The sequence below is a fragment of the Maniola jurtina genome, chromosome 24 (genome assembly GCF_905333055.1).
Source record: "Maniola jurtina chromosome 24, ilManJurt1.1, whole genome shotgun sequence".
NCBI classification, from domain to species: domain Eukaryota; kingdom Metazoa; phylum Arthropoda; class Insecta; order Lepidoptera; family Nymphalidae; genus Maniola; species Maniola jurtina.
The window spans coordinates 4725852-4743104 of NC_060052.1; the positions used below are offsets into that span (position 1 = coordinate 4725852).

The 17253-nt window shown below is 37.8% G+C and overlaps 1 protein-coding gene across 1 annotated transcript in view; it reads right to left on the reverse strand.

The window, feature by feature from the left end:
- The window catches only part of LOC123877677 (octopamine receptor beta-1R-like), a 49044-nt gene that overhangs the window by 18046 nt on the left and 13745 nt on the right, over nt 1–17253 (reverse strand). The window lies entirely within an intron of this gene.

Genomic DNA, 17253 nt, shown 5'->3' on the forward strand with positions numbered 1-17253 from the left:
GGCTCTCTCCGTCACTCGTTTCATACAATCGTAGTTCCAATTTCATTTGAATATTAAGCAACCATAGTCCATGAAATTTTGCAGACATATTCTAGAAACTAATATCTGTGTCTGTGGTGTTTTAGATTTTTCTAAAAATATGTAGTTTTAAAATTACAGGGGCTCAAAGATTTGTATGAAATTTTTTAAGACTGTGTAACTTTGAAACCGAATATTTTAACAGAAATCTGGAAAACCACAGACATAGATATTAGTTTCTAGAATATGTCTGCAAAATTTCATGGACTTTGGTTGCTTAATATTCAAATGAAATTGGAACTACGATTGTATGAAACGAGTGACGGAGAGAGCTCTCTTAATGGCTATCGACTTTGGATTTGAATTATCAGGCTGCACAGAATAGAATACGATAACTATCAATATCGGGTAGTTAATCATTATTAGGTGTAAAGCACAATATGTAAAGACATAATAGCTGTACGCAGTTGGCTCGAGTTAATAGTTTATCGCACACTGCACTAGCCACAAAACAAAAGCCGCACGCAGCGCATAAAGGAGATCGCATACAACTGCAAGTTCCGTAAGACCCACATCAAGATCCGCAAAGTTAGAAGAACCTAGAGGTTACTTCCCGTTGACCTAGAATCATGAAATTTGGCAGACAGGTAGGTCTTATAGCACAAGTACAGGAACAAATCTGAAAAACGCGAATTTGTGGTTACAAAAATTAAAATGTGTTTTTATTTTCAAAGTAAGATACCTATACCTATAGTGGGGTATCATATGAAAGGGTTTTACCTGTACATTCGAAAACAGATTTTTATTAATTTTATGTACAATAGTTTTTGATTTATCGTGCAAAATGTTGGAAAAAAATACCCTAGTACGGAACCCTCAGTGCGCGAGTCTGACTCGCACTTGGCCGGTTTTTGCAACATGGCGCGACATTGTTCACAAAAAGATCCTCTGTAGGATCGCGGCCATCAGTTAGTAGTAACACCAACAGAGAAAGAAAAATTTGATTTTTGAAAAGAAAAACCGCCAAGTTTCTTGCTGGTAAGAAGTAAGGTCTCAGTAAGAAAGGTCTTCCGAACCAGTGATAAATTCATATGACGATTCAAAAGCGCTTTGTTAAAGTTTGTTAGAATTAAAAACTTTACTATCTTGCGACTTTCGCGGCAATGTGCGATGAAATTAATTCGATAGGTACAGGTAGAGGTGACACTCTATAAATAGTACGCGTAGGCATCATTCAATATACGTCATTACGGCGAACGTAATATTGTTCATCATGCCCACTGAACCATAAAAATGGTAGACGTTATATAGATTAATTTTCGTAATTACTCCATAATTCTATTCTACTTCCTTTACAACTACAACCTCTCGCACTGCCAAGGGTCACTGGTAAAAATCTCATAAAGAGATAAGTGCTTCCCTGTCCAATTTTTCTTTATTTTTACGCGACTACGGCAAAGCCGAAAGCAAGGGTTATGATTTTAGCAGTCTATGTATGTTAGTATGCAAATATTTTTATTGTTACAACTTTCTGGTACAAATAAAAATAAATAAAGTATATTATTTTAAAATTTTAATTGGATTTATTAGACAATAGAGACATGTCCCGGCTTCGCACGGGTAGCTTATTACAATTTTTGTAGGAATCTCTATTTAAAAAAAAATATATAGTCAATGTTACTCAGCAATAACGTAGCTTTGTATTGGTGAAAGAATCCTCAAAATCCACGCTTGTAGGTACTCTCCAGGTTTTAAGGGTTCCGTACCTCAAAAGGAAAAACGGAACCCTTATAGGATCACTTTGTTGTCTGTCTGTCTGTCAAGAAACTTATAGAGTACTTCCCGTTGACCTATAATCATGAAATTTGGCATGTAGGTAGGTCTTATAGCACAAGTACAGGAATAAATCTGAAAACACCGAATTTTTGGTTGCATCATTAAAAAAAATTAAAATGTGTTTTAATTTTCAAAGATAACTATAAAGATTAAAGATAACTATACCAAGTGGGCTATCATATGAAAGGGCTTTACCTGTACATTCTAAAACAGATTTTTATTTATTTTTATGTATAATAGTTTGTGATTTATCGTGCAAAATGTAGGAAAAAATACCCGAGTACGGAGCCCTCAGTGCGCGAGTCTGACTCGCACTTGGCCGGTTTTTTTAATATATTTCGTGTGTAGTATGGATTATCCCTTTGTAGCTTGAGTCAGACAATAATTGAGAGATACAGTCAGTTTCTCCTTTTTATCTTACATTCAAATAAAATAATCCTAACTCACATCACATGAATCGTGAAACAAAAACCTTTTTCAGTTAACGACGTTGAATCGGTTCATTAGTTACAATCAAGCGGGCTTAGCGTTTCAACCCGGTCTATATAATTCTGCTTGCTGCGCATATAAATCATTCATTCATATTATTTAATGGCAGTCTCTCCGTCACTCGCTCCATACAAACGTAGTTTGGCTGTCATTTAACTATCAACAAATTGAACTCAATGAAATGTTGTAGACACGTTCTAGAAACTATAATGTCTATATTGTAGAGTTGTAGACATGAGTCTACAGATTTGTATGTAAATCTTAATACCGGTGACAATTTGAAACTAAATCACACTTCACACTAATATTATAAAGGCAAAAGTTTGTGTGTATGTGTGTGTGTGTGTGTGTATGTTTGTTACTTCTTCACGCAAAAACCACTGGACGGATTTGGCTGAAATTCGGAATGGAGATAGATAATATCGGCTGGTATTTTAATATCACGCAGACGAAGTCGCAGATAACAGTTAGTACAGTACCTGGCAGCAAATATTGTACGTCGATCTTTAGAAAGAGATAACGGTTTCGTAGAGCTCTCGTAGGTTGAATTATCTAACTAAACGTCACATTGATATTATACTTAAGCCTCGATGACACGGGGCGAGTTTACAAGCTGCTAGCGAGCTCGCTGCCTTGTAACTTGTAAACTCGCCACGTGTCATCGAGCTTTTTCATAATCTGCTTTTGATTATCAGATTGTAAAAACGCTGCTTGAACAAGTGTAAATTAAAAATTTTCAACACCCCCGACAAATCATTTTCAAATAAATAATTATGTATTTATAGGCAACGTCCATCTTGACAGCTTGACATTTGTCAATTGACACTTGAATATTATAAACCTAAGGATGATCTAACCTTCTTTTCTACAAGAAAACTAGAAAATAGCTGATAACTTTTAAACGGCTGAACCAATTTTTTTTGGATTATAGCTAAGAACACTCTCGATTAAGCCACCTTTCAAACAAAAAAAAGTAAATTAAAATCGGTTCATTCGTTTAGGCGCTACGATGCCACAGACAGATACACAGATACACAGATACACAGATACACAGATACACAGATACACAGACACACAGATACACACGTCAAACTTATAACACCCCTCTTTTTGGGTCGGGGGTTAAAAATAGAAAGCCGGGCTAATTTACTCGCCATTCGCTGGCGTGTTGGCCTGTAAGCTAGCTAGTAGCCACGTGTCATCATCACTGCTAGTAAACTAGTTGCGAGCATCTGCGTTTTGGCAGTTAAAGCTAAAATGTCAACACGCTAGCTAGTTGGCTACTGAGCGAGTGGAATGTTTTGTGTGTCAGCGACACTCGCTTACTCGCTCACTCGCTAGCTTTTAAACTCGCCGACTAGCAGCTCGTAAATTAGCCCAGTGTCATCGAGCCTTTACCCTACGAGTGACGAAGACAATGGTCTACGAAGCCTTTCTTAAAGGTCGATGTACAATATTCGTTGCTGGCTTCTGTATACTAAATTAGGTAGTTTACGCAATATGGTTGTATCTGAAAATAGTAGACACATCTACCTATCGATGAAAATTCGAAAAAAAAACCGAACCGAAAACCCTTTTGACTGGGTTTTTAGTGGTGAATTGATATTTGCCAGCATACCTACCTATATCAGGGTCATATATAGCTCTCAGGGTCCCCTAAAATCCGAAATCAGGAAGAGCGGTTGGTAAAATAAGTATGAACACATAACACACAACTTGATGAAGTATCTACCTACTTTTATAACAGGAGGTTAAATCTGTGTAACCGGAGAAAGGTATTCCTGTGAAACGATTGAAGTCTGAAGCATACTTAGAACATATTTTTTGGAGGCGGAAAGGTCAAAAGCTAAATTGGACGGAAAATTGTATTACAAGAGGCTTCTCAACAAATTAGGCTTCATATTATTCAGGATCACAGAGTATTCCCTGCGGTTATACAATACGAAAGTACGAACAGAAGTATATTTAATACATAAGTACTTAAGGTAAGGATAAGGCAAAGAAATAATTTTATAGTAAGTTGGCAAGGGACGTGTGGGCCCCTTATAGGATCACTTTGTTATCTGTCTGTTTGTCTGGCCGTCTGTCCGTCTGTCGTGTCTGTCAAGAAAACCTATAGGGTACTTCCCGTTAACCTAGAATCATGAGCAGGTAGGTAGCTCTTATAGCACAAGTAAAGGAATAAATCCGAAAACTGTAAATTTCTGGTCACATCATTAAAAAAAAATTAAAAAGTGCTTAAATTTTCAAAGTAAGAAAAATATACCAAGTCGGGTATCATGCGAAAGGGCTTTATCTGTACCTACATTCTAAAACTGAGTTTTATTTATTTTTATGCACAATAGTTTCTGATTTATCGTGCCAAATATCGGAAAAAATACCCGAGTACGGAACCCTCAGTGCGCGAGTATGACTCGCACTTGGCCGGTTTATAATACCTATGTTGACTCTCAGTAGGCACTGATTAAACACCTTTGGCGGTCTATTATGTAATGTGTCTTTGGGGAATAATACCCTGCCGCCATAATATGAATGAATGAACTCAACCTTGGTGTTTATTCTTAAATGTACTTAGGGTACATTTACCTACAACTAACATTAATTAGCTTAAAGTGAAAGCTAGCCAGTTTGGTTGGATATTTCAGGAACAGTAGATTTATGACTTTATTTTTAAGACGCAAAATAACATAATGATGCATTATTACTACCCATATTATAAATACAAAAATGTGTTTGTTTGTTGGTTTATTGATTTGTTGGTTTGTCATTACTACCCATATTATAAATACAAAAATGTGTTTGTTTGTTGGTTTATTGATTTGTTGGTTTGTCCTTGAATCACGTCGCAATGGAGCAACAGATCAACGTGGTTTTTTTGCATGGGTATAGTTAAAGACCTGAAGAGTGACATTTTACATACAGTGGATTTACAAAGCAGCGCGGCCGCAGCGCTGCAGCCGAGCTACCTCCGCGCGGCACTTCGGGGCAAAGAAGGCGCTCTAAGAGCCTAATTACCTACTTAAGAGTAAAAATGGATGGAAAAGTATTCCATAACCAACTATGTAATTATAATCTTTTGTGTCGTTGTGTGTGTCGTAAATAAAAAAGTCCCTTCAAGCAAGAATCACCCAGACTTAAATCAATTTATAGGAAACGTTGATAAAGAATTGATAACTAAACCCAATTTAGAAAGGAGCCCAGGCTCCCCCCTTGGTCCGCGTGGGAAGGACTACAGAAAATAAGATACAACAAAAAACACAATAAACTTCACCCAATTTGTTTGCCAACCTTTTCGTACGGTTTCGTCTAAAGCTTGATACACACGACAAAAGCCTTGCTAAGTCCTCCAATAACACAAACTTCCAAAATGATACAAGCAAATGTATGGAGCCGTCCTCTTTCTTTTTGACCTCTCTGGCTCAGTGGTGAGTGTTAAGACCTTATACAAAGGAGGATTTGGTTAAACGTACATATATTATATGATTTAGTAATAAATAGGGGATTTGAGTTTGGCTACTGGCAAGGGTAATTTGGAAATTTATAGTTTCTAAACTCTGGTCATGTCTCTGATGTAAAGCTTCGGCCGTAGCTAGTTTAGTGGTGTGGAAGATATATACCAAAACGATGCATATTCCAATTATTTCAACTCGATAGCTATAGTTGAAAGAAGCAGATGTGACAGATGGACAGATTTGACTGCACTGTAAGGGTTCGTTTTCCCCCTTTATTAATACAGAATCTTAAAAAGTCCTAAGTCCAAGCTAAGCTTCACAAATACAAACAGACGGCATGCTTCATACAGGTATTTGATTTATAAATCGTACACGCATAGCAAGGTACAGTAACTGTACCTAGGTATGCGTGTACACTACAGTATTATATGCTGCTGTTACCATCGCGACGCGCTACTTACACGCGTCTTGTTTGTCTCAGCTTTAAACCTTTTCATTTAAAATGTCACACAAAAGCTTGGTAGCGTTGCAAAAAAAGTTGAGAGTACTTTCGCTTTATTAAAACTAACGGTGGCGCCAGATGCTTAAAATTATACAAGGATTAAAGTATAACACGATATTTTGTGGATAATTTATATAATAGAGGATGCCCGCGACTTCGTCCGCGGTGATTAAGGTTTTTAAAGATCCCGTGGGAACTATTTGATTTTCCGGGATGAAATGCCTATGTCAATTACAGGGACGCAAGCTACCTCGGTACCAAATTTCATACAAATCAGTTAAGCGGATGGGTTTTTAGGAATCCCGTGGGAACTCTTTGATTTTCTGGAATAAAAAGTAGCCTATGTCCGTCCCCGGGATATAAGCTAGCCCTATACCAAATTTCGTCAGAATCGGTTAAACTGTTGGGCCGTGAAAAGGTAGCAGACAGACACACAGACACAATATAATATTAGTATGGATTATTAGCTCTTGCCGCTGCTTTGTCCACGTTGATATAGGATACTGCAGGAACCCTTTTTTGTGATAAAAACCTATATCACTCCTCGACTCTGTATTTGCGTGTTAGAAGGACAAATTACCTAACAATTTTTTTCATCCATACCTAATAATATTGTAAATGGGAAATTGTGTCTGCTGAAGCTTTTATACATTAATTATATTATTTTTAACCCCCGACCCAAACAGAGGGGTGTTATAAGTTTGACGTGTGTATCTGTGGCATCGTAGCTCCTAAACTAATGAACCGATTTTAATTTAGTTTTTTTGTTTGAAAGGTGGCTTGATCGAGAGTGTTCTTAGCTATAATCCAAGAAAATCGGTTCAGCCGTTTGAAAGTTATCAGCTCTTTTCTAGTTACTGTGTAACCTTCACTTGTCGGGGGTGTTATAAATTTTTAATTTACACTTGTGTTATTAATTTTGTTTAGGCAAAGAAAGTGTCATCGCATTTTTGAAGACTGCCACTCTCTACATTTTATTTTTCCTAAATAAACAAATCGCAGAAACCTTCTCTGAAGAACATGTAAAATGCACGTAGCGGGACAGTCCAAATGTTATTAAAATACACCTTTGGATAAAACGACACCAACCAGCGTGCTTCAGAAAATGGCAGCCCATTTCTAGTTTATAGAAGTCTTTTATTTAGGTAAGTACAAACGATTTAGCAATTATGGTTTGAGTAAAAAAGACTATAATGCCTTTGAAAGCAAGCTTACAGGAGCTTAAAAGTTATTATTTTAAGTAAGTAAAGATACTTAAGGTAATTATTGAAGAAAATAAAAATATTTTCCATTTTTAAACTAAAGCAGAGGCACCAATGGAACCCAGGGGTCGTTAATGGACGAAAAGTTGCGACAACTTTCTGGAGAGGGGCATATTTTGTTATTTTGTTGCGAAATTTTAAAATAAGCAGCTTTTTATAGAGCTGAGAAAATGAATAATAATTTGCTGGTGACCTTTTTACACGACTTCCAAATAAGGGAGTGTAATTTTTTAGAGTTCATGTATGTATGTATGTATGGAATTTCTGTATTCCACCATAACTTCTAAATGCCTGAACAGAGCCCCCCCCCCCCCCCCCCCCCGATTGTGTAAGAAAAATGTATTCATTGCTATCGTTATCGACAGCAAATTCTGCCCTTTTTTTATAAAAGAATATTAGCCATGCTAATCATGACTAATAATCTCCTATACCCTCCAATTAAGCGTAAAGCTTGTGCCAGGAGTGGGTACGACAGTAGTGCAACGGGTGGGGTTTGAACTGCCGACCTTTCGGGATTAAGTCCGCTCCTCAACCGTTGAGCTGTTGAGGCTTTTGATTGGTTGATTCGCAGTTTACCTTTTTTCACAGCCAATCAAGTGGCAAAAATTGCTAGCGGTTACGATAACTATGAATACGTTTTTTCTTACACAATTGGGGGGTAGATTTAGCACTAGCCGATGCCCACGACTTCGCCCACGTGGATTTAGGTTTTTCAAAATCCCGTGGGAACTCTTTGATTTTCCGGGATAAAATACTTTTTATCCCGGAAAATCAAAGATAGCCTATGTGCTAATCCAGAATATTATCTATCTCCATTCCAAATTTCAGCCAAATCCATCAAGTAGCTTTTGCGTGAAGGAGTAACAAACATACACACACACTTACACGCATACACACAAACTTTCGCCTTTATAATATTAGTGTGATTTTGCCTATGGTTTTCCAGATTCCTGAATAATGTGTAGTTTTGTAACGTGGTAGACTACAGGCCAAACCCTTATCATTCTGAGAGGAGACCCGTGTTCAGTAGTGAGCCGGGGATGGGTTGATAATGATATGTAGATATGTAGTTTGAAAGTTACATGGGCTCTAAATGCATACAAATTTTAAAGCCCATGTTACTTTAAAACTGCCTATTTTTACGCAATTTCGACAAGCCACTGCCACAATTATTATGGCCGATTCACACCATTTGATATGCAGCACGTACCTACACGTGACACGTGCGTAGTGACGCGCGTAAACCTGTAGACGTAACTGCACGCATTACATCTACGTGAACGATCACGCCACGCAAGCGGTATGCCATGTTTCATACAGTTCCATACATTACAATTTACAACGCAATGATACGCGCTACGTCTATGCTTACGCAACGCTTACGAAGCCTGTGTGAACGAACTCATGGCCGATTCACACCAATTGCGTATTCAGCACGTACACGTGACACGTGCGTAGTGACGCGCGTGAACCCATAGACGTAACTGCATGCATTACGTCTACGTGAACGTTCACGACACGCAAGCGGCAAGTGGTGTGCCATGTTTCATACAGTTCCATACATTACAACGCAATGGTACGCGCTACTTCTACGCTTACGGAGTCTGTGTGAACGAGCTCTTAAAGTTAGTTTTTAGAGCGTATCAACCAAATTTCATTGCGTTTATTTGGTTGATATTCAAATTGTGAATCAGACTTCGTTAGTAGGGGATGCGCTCGAAAAAGACTTTAAAAAAATACAGATACCTAACTTAAATACACACAGCGCTCCCGTATGAGGTAACTTAAAGTTTGTAATCTACTTTGTCAGTTGAGATAGGTACCCAGGCAGATCTGAACTAAGTTAAGTAAAACTTAGTGCAAAATTGAAATCACATTGCAGCGGAAACTTTCGCATTAACTCTCTCTCTCCTGAGGCAATTATTTATTAGATTACTGGTTAAATAAATTAAATTAAATCACACTAATATATAAAGGAGAAAGTTTGTATGTGTGTGTGTGTGTGTGTGTATGTTTGTTACTCCTTCACGCAAAAACTACTGGACGGATTGGGCTGAAATTTAGAATGGAGATAGATTATACCCTGGATTAGCACATATTATCCCGGAAAATCAAAGAGTTCCCACGGGAATTTTAAAAAACCTACATCCACGCGAACGAAGTCGCGGGTATCAGCTAGTAGTTAAATAAATTTAATTAATAAAATGGTTAAATAAATTGATTACTGGTTAAATAATAATAATAATTCATGGTTTTTATATCTTTTTTTTAGGCCACTTTAGATTATAGCCCGCCACGCTGGTCGAGTGCGTACCTATTGGCAGATTTCACACACACCGTTGAGAAAGTACATTATGGCGAACTCTCAAGCAGGATTCCAAATGGCATTGTATCGGAATGCTAAATTGATTAGCAGCACCGGTAGGGTGGTATCTAGCCCCAGCAAAACGACCATACCATACCAAAGATAATTTAGAAATTATAAATTCCCTAACTGCCCCTGCCGGTAATTGAACCCAGGACCTCCCCATTTATATGACCACAGCGTGCACCATTGAGCCAACTGCTTCAACACAATCAATTACTAGTGTAAATTAAATTTATACCACACCCGACAAGTGAAGGTTACGAAAAGTGCTATGAACTTTCAAACGGCTGAACCGATTTTCTTCGATTATAGCTAAGAACACTCTCGATCAAGCCGCCTTTCAAACAAAAAAAAACTAAATTAAAATTGGTTCATTCATTTAGGAACTACGATGCCACAGACAGATACACAGATACACACGTCAAACTTATAACACCCCTCTTTTTTGGTCGGGGGTTAAAAACAAACAACAGATTGAAAATTTAAATAAAATTTCTTATTCTATCTAAAAATACTTTGGTTTGCTTTGGTAGGTATCCAATAAATATTTAATTGAGACGTATTACAATATCAAAGCTACCTCTTTACACAGAATCATTATTAGTTAACCTAAAAAAGGTAAGGAAAGGAATAAAAAAGGATATTCAATTTCGACATGAAATGAATCTTTATTCGGGAATTAGACATCTTCGTAAAGCATCACGACTTGGAGTTGACATTTTATCTTTTTAGGGTTCTGTATTAAGATAAAACCCTTATATAATACCTAGTCAATCTACTCGTCTGCATTTTTTCGTAAAGTTGAAAATCATAGTTATAATTCAAAGGAAATAAGGTTTTAGTTTTACCCCTCGAGTGATACGTCGTTGGATAGGTATTTTAAAATCATTATTAGGTTTCTTAGACAGCTTATTTGGACAACTGGAAGTTTTACCAACTAACATGACAGACTATAAGGAACCCAACCTTATGTATCCTACTGCGTGCACTTAATTTATTTGATGGACAATCTAACGCTTGACTGCAATGACACTGTATTCAACACTAAAAAAAAGATTCCGACGAATTGAGAACCTCCTCCTTTTTTTGAAGTCGGTTAATAATGGTAGCCACCGAGCTATTCATATCAAAATCAGTATTAAAACTAATAAAAACCTTGATCTGACTTTTACGCGAACGAGGCTGAGGGCATAAACTAAAATACCTAACTTAAATATTTATATAACGGAGGCCGAGGGTGTTATCAGGTTATCGTGGGCATATTTTTGACTTTTTGTATTACTTAGTTGTGGGTAGGCGAACATACAATCGCGAGAAACCGATTATGAGATTTATCGCACACACGAATACACTTTGTAGAGTAATTAACGCACAGTAATTGGCACAGTTAACACTTTTTCCCCTTTTCAAACCCATTGTAATAACTAGGCGCACAATGCACACACCACTCTGCGAACTGATGAGTTTGGTGCGACGCAGTGATGATAGTTTACTGACTATGCTCTACGGAGCCTAGATGAGAACTGAACTGTTGTCCTTAGGACAACGCTGAACGAACCGTGGTATGATAACCTGCTCCCCGCCACACCAATCCCACCCAGGCTTACCGACAATTCAATGATCGAATCAACTAAACCTGAGTCCGCAAACAGATGTCGCTCTACAATTCAGTATAGTACAACCATTTCATAACAGATGGTGCTTTAAATAATGGCCACTTTAATGTTAGTCTCCGATATATATTTAAAAACAGTAAGTCTATGACTGTTGTAAGTTATGATAATCTTTATGACCTAGTGGTCCAGTACTATGACATGAAAACGACATGTAAAACTTCTCAAAGCAAAAGGCCGTATTGCTCTTAGAGACGATCCTATCAAGATTTGAATAAACGATCAAAGGAACGAGATTCGAAAAAAAAACAAATTTAGATAAAAAATAATTTGGGATAATCTTCAATCGTTTGCTGATAGGTACCTATCGGGCTTAGGGTCTTTGTACTGATGAAGCCACGAATATTCTATAATGACTTTTTGATTTAGTAGGTAGGAGGAATAGGTATGTGTACCTACCTATTTATTTTTGAAATATAACACTCATTTTGATGATAAAATTACAGAAATACAATCTTTTGATAAAAAAATATGTAGGTTTTTGTATTACATATTATGGAAATTGTATTTATATATGAAATGAAAGAATTTTCAGCTTTTATTTTTAACTTTCTTATACTTTCGTACCACAACTTCGTTCTTATGGATAGAGATTTTCAAAATCTCTTTGCGAATAAAAGCAGCCTATGTCCATCCTCGGGATATAAGTCCGTCCCGTCAAAATCTTTTAAACTTTAAACGAATGGGACTAATATATTATTATAGATTATATATTATATAATAGATATATTTTTATATAATAGATTTTGAATCTTGTAAAAATTAATCTAATATTCTACAAACTATAAATAAAGAGACGTTAGTTTACTAGTACGTTTTAAAAATAAACATGAAGTCATGGAAAATGTTAAAAGTACCTACATATAAGAGCGTGAAGAGAGATTTAAAAGGAAAAATCGAGAGTTTTTATCATTGAAACGTTTGACGACTTGTTTTGCATCTGCCGAAAGAGATTTCAAGTGCACTTTGCAGAGTGCTGTGTAATATAAAAATGACGTTGATTTTAATACCTCTCCTGTAAGCTTTAATAGCCTAGTGGTTAACAGATCCGCCTCCTAAATGGTGGTCGGGGGTACAACCCCAGGTACGCACCCAACTTTTCGGAGTTATGTGCGTTTTTTTAAAGAATATCAGCCATGCCTAATACTCCCCTTTCCCCTCCAAATAGCCGGAAATGGGTTGATCATCATCGTGTCGCCATAGTTATACTTGGGGGGGGGGGGGGGGGGGGGGGGGTATATGGTAAGGGTTGTATTAAAATCTATATAAACAAAAAAAAAAAGATTACAAAGGAACGTTGTTAAGCCGCAGATAAAAGCTGGTGTTTTCATACACTTTATTTAAAGCGGGTTAATAATAAATGAGAAAGGTAAATCACGTAATCCTGCTTTTCATTACGCTCAAATTGCTGACCCGCTGGCACGCTCCACTGGCCGCCGAATAAGGTGCGGAAGGGACAAACAATATTACGTTGAAAGTATGAACAAGTGTAAATTAAAAATTTATGACACCCCCGACAAGTGAAGGTTACAGTTACTAGAAAAGAGCTGATAACTTTCAAACGTCTGAACTGATTTTCTTGGATTATAGCTAAGAACACTCTCGATCAAGCCACCTTTCAAACAAAAAAACTAAATTAAAATCGGTTCATTAGTTTAGGAGCTACGATGCCACAGACAGATACCCAGATACACAAATACACAGATACACACGTCAAACTTATAACTTATACTTATATATAATAATCTTTTAGGGTCGGGGGTTAAAAATCTTAAAATCTTCACGAATATCGGAGGTAAAATGTAAACAATGTACCCTTTGCTTATTTTATTTATAGAGGATGGAATTATACCTCGCTGAAATACGACAAAAACTCTTTGTTTAGCGGTATACAGGAGACGAGCACAAAACTACTTTTTTTTTTAGGATCCCGAACCTCAAAAGGAAAAAGGCACCCTTAGAGGATCACTTTGTTGTCTGTCTGTCTGTCGATCATGAAGTGAAGGTATAACTAGTCAACTTACATTATAAAGGCCTCTGTCTTCCTTTCTTCTGACTTTCTATGTTCAAGAGTTTGAGCCGAGTGTTGACGAGTTAGTCAATGAATAAGTGGATATATTCGATTTTTACTTATTTTATCCTGAGGTGTAATCTCGGAAAAGTCTTAGTGCCTAACGTGTTACTATTTCAGACACATCCTGTACATAAACAACAAATATTAAGTTATCAAAAAAAATCCTGCGGCTTTGAAGGCTTCTTTGCGTGGATTTCAAAGATCTCTTTGGCTTCACTCCTTTCTTCTTTAGCAGAATCCTTTTTTTGTAAAGAGAAAATATGCACATACCTTATCACACTAATATTATAATGGCGAAAGTTTGTGTGTATGTATGTGCGTGTGTGTGTGTGTGTGTGTGTGTGTGTGTGTGTGTGTGTGTGTATGTCTGTATGTGTGTGTGCGTATGTGTGTGTGTGTGTGTGTGTGTGTGTGTGTTCAAAGTAAGACAACTGTACCAAATGGGGTATCACACTAATATTATAAAGGAGAAAGTTTGTATGTGTGTGTGTGTGTGTGTGTGTGTGTGTGTGTGTGTGTGTGTGTGTGTGTGTGTGTGTGGGTGTGGTGTATGTTTGTTACTCCTTCACGCAAAAACCACTGGACGGATTTGGCTGTTTGGAATGGAGATAGACAATATCCTGGATTAGCACATTGGCTACTTTTTATTCCGGAAAATTAAAGAGTTCCCACAGGATTTTGAAAAACTTAAAACCACGCGGGCGAAGTCGCGGGCATCGGCTAGTAATTAATATGTGCGAAATCTCAAGTATGAAGAAGGCCCAGTAGTATGAGCTATTTACATTGATATGTCAATCAATCGTTTTCTTCTTTTGTATGTATAGGCAAGATTAAGGCAAGATAAATATTATTATTAGATTTACTTTGAGTAGGCGAAAACTTTGTTCTATCCCTTCCGGACCTTTATCAAATCTAATGGACTATCTCCGCTGGCTAACAATCTGAGCGTGGGATGGTGGATATCCATTATTATTAAACCTTTTCTTTAATCCATCCATCCATACTAATATTATAGATGCGAAAGTGTGTCTGTCTGTCAGTCTGCTACCTTTTCACGGCCCAACAGTTTAAACGATTCTGACGAAATTTAGTACAGGTATAGCTTATATCCCGGGGACGGACATAGACTACTTTTTACCCCGGAAAATCAAAGAGTTCCCACGGGATTCCTAAAAACCCATTTGTATGAAAGGTACCGAGGTAGCTTGCGTCCATGTTATTGACATAGACAACTTTTTATCCCGGAAACCAAGCAGTCCCCACGAGGTCTTCAAAAACTTACATCCACGCAGACGAAGTCTCTAGTCTTTTATATTGATACCCGCCCCGACTTCACTCGAATGGAATTTTTGAAATCCTTTCTTATTAGACGTAGTCAGTCATCGTTATCGAACAGCTCGTCCACACAGGCTGCGTAAGCGTTGCGTAAGTGTAGACGTAGCGCGTACCATTCCGTTGTACTTAATGTTTGGAACTGTATGAAACATGGCACACCGCTTGCGTATAGCGTAGATGCATGCGTAACCTGTTGTGTTAGGGGTTTACGCGCGTCACTGCGCACGTGTCACGTGTACACAATTGGTGTGAATCGGCCTAAAAAGGAAAAGTCCTGACTTACGGACTAGCGTAAGTTAAATAACAAGCATAAGCTGTACCAAACTAGTTATTTATTAACCCCCGACCCAAAAAGAGGGGTGTTATAAGTTTGACGTGTGTATCTGTGTGTCTGTGTATCTGTGTATCTGTCTGTGGCACCGTAGCGCCTAAACTAACGAACTGATTTTAATTTAGTTTTTTTTGTTTGAAAGGTGGCTTGATCGAGAGTGTTCTTAGCTATAATCCAAGAAAATCGGTTCAGCCGTTTGAAAGTTATCAGCTCTTTTCTAGTTACTGTAACCTTCACTTGTCGGGGGTGTTATAAATTTTTAATTTACACTTGTCTAAACAGCCATTGAGTGCAAGCGACTCCAGCGTTTTGCTTTTAACGGCTTGTGATAGCATAAAATGCAGTTCTATTCTATTCAGTGAGCATGGTTAGGTAATAAAACGTTGAGATTATGCAATGTAGGTTCTCTCTACATAAAATGTAAACCTCCACTACCTTAGATAAAGTATGCCACATTTTGAGAGAGAGATGAAAAATGTCGGCATCGTAGCTGCTAAACTAATGAACCGATTTTAATTTAGTTTTTTTTTTGTTTGAAAGGTGGCTTGATCGAGAGTGTTCTTAGCTATAATTCAAGAAAATCGGTTCAGCCGTTTGAAAGTTATCAGCTCTTTTCTAGTTACCGTAACCTTCATTTGTCGGGGGTGTTATACATTTTTAATTTACACTTGTCTTTTCTACAACTACAGTTCCCGGCAAACAATTTGAGTAGTGACGCGATTGGCTGGCGAATGGCGGGCGCACGCGATTGGTTGATTAGTCGGCGCGAGTGCACGTGATTGGTTGACACGTCTACTTTCGCTTCCCGGATTCGCCAACTTCCTGCCACTACGCTGCGTCAGGCACAGAGTACTTTGTGAATCAGGTTTAAGTTGTTTGGCGGGCAGTATACACGTAGTTAGGTTTTCAGAAATTCCATCCGAACCAGCCAGACCGAGTCAGCTATTTAAAAATTACAAAACCAGATAAAGCTCGTAAAGGTACGAGTAGGTAAAACCTGTCGACCAATAAATCTCATTAAATCAGAGCACTCGAGATGACGCCGCTCCAATTATATTATCGACAGGTGCTCGCATAACCGCTCGTTAAGTCCGCCATTAACATTGTAATACTGGCTCACACCTAGGGTGCTTTTCCACATACGACCGCACGATACGACAAAATGTGGTAACGGCGTACGTAAGTCACAACTAGCAGCAACGTTGATACCGTCGATGAAAATCCACCACCAAGTCTGTGCCAACAATGTCCTGCAATTTCTATAAGTCAGATTATAGGACCGATGTTCAATTTTTAAGGTCCATGGTATAACATTACCCTAGTTGTAAGTGAGCAAACATTATACAAAACACGGTGACTAAGGCCTCCAAGCTTCCAAATAGAACAAATGTATTCCCAAGTATATATTCATACGTTAACGCTTTTTTACGTGTGAACTTGGGAATACTTTTTTTCTATTTGGACGCTTTTTTAACGTTTATTAAAAAGCTCTCGTGTAAATGAGGCCTAACATCAGTGCTGCTAGGACGTTGTCACGAGATTTTTACAATGAGGTTTACTTAGTCACTATACGAAACAAGTATGAACTTCCTGACGATTACCATACAACGTACGTGATACACCTTGTAGTATACAAGCTGACCACTGCCGCCCCAGAATAATTAGCAGCAACAAGTCCGTATTGTGGATATATCGTCGGCCCAGCGTGGGTGATTAGTAGTTTATATGCTAGAACATGCTCCTAGTTATTGGCTGACCAATACGATGATAATGTGTCGGGAATTGTATCTCGTTACGACAAATCGTGTCGTTTGGTCGTGGAATAACCACTCTACGCTAATGGGTTTCAGGTAAAATTCATAATTAATTTTGACTTAACAGAGCAACAGGTGTGGTGGATGTGTGATTGGTTG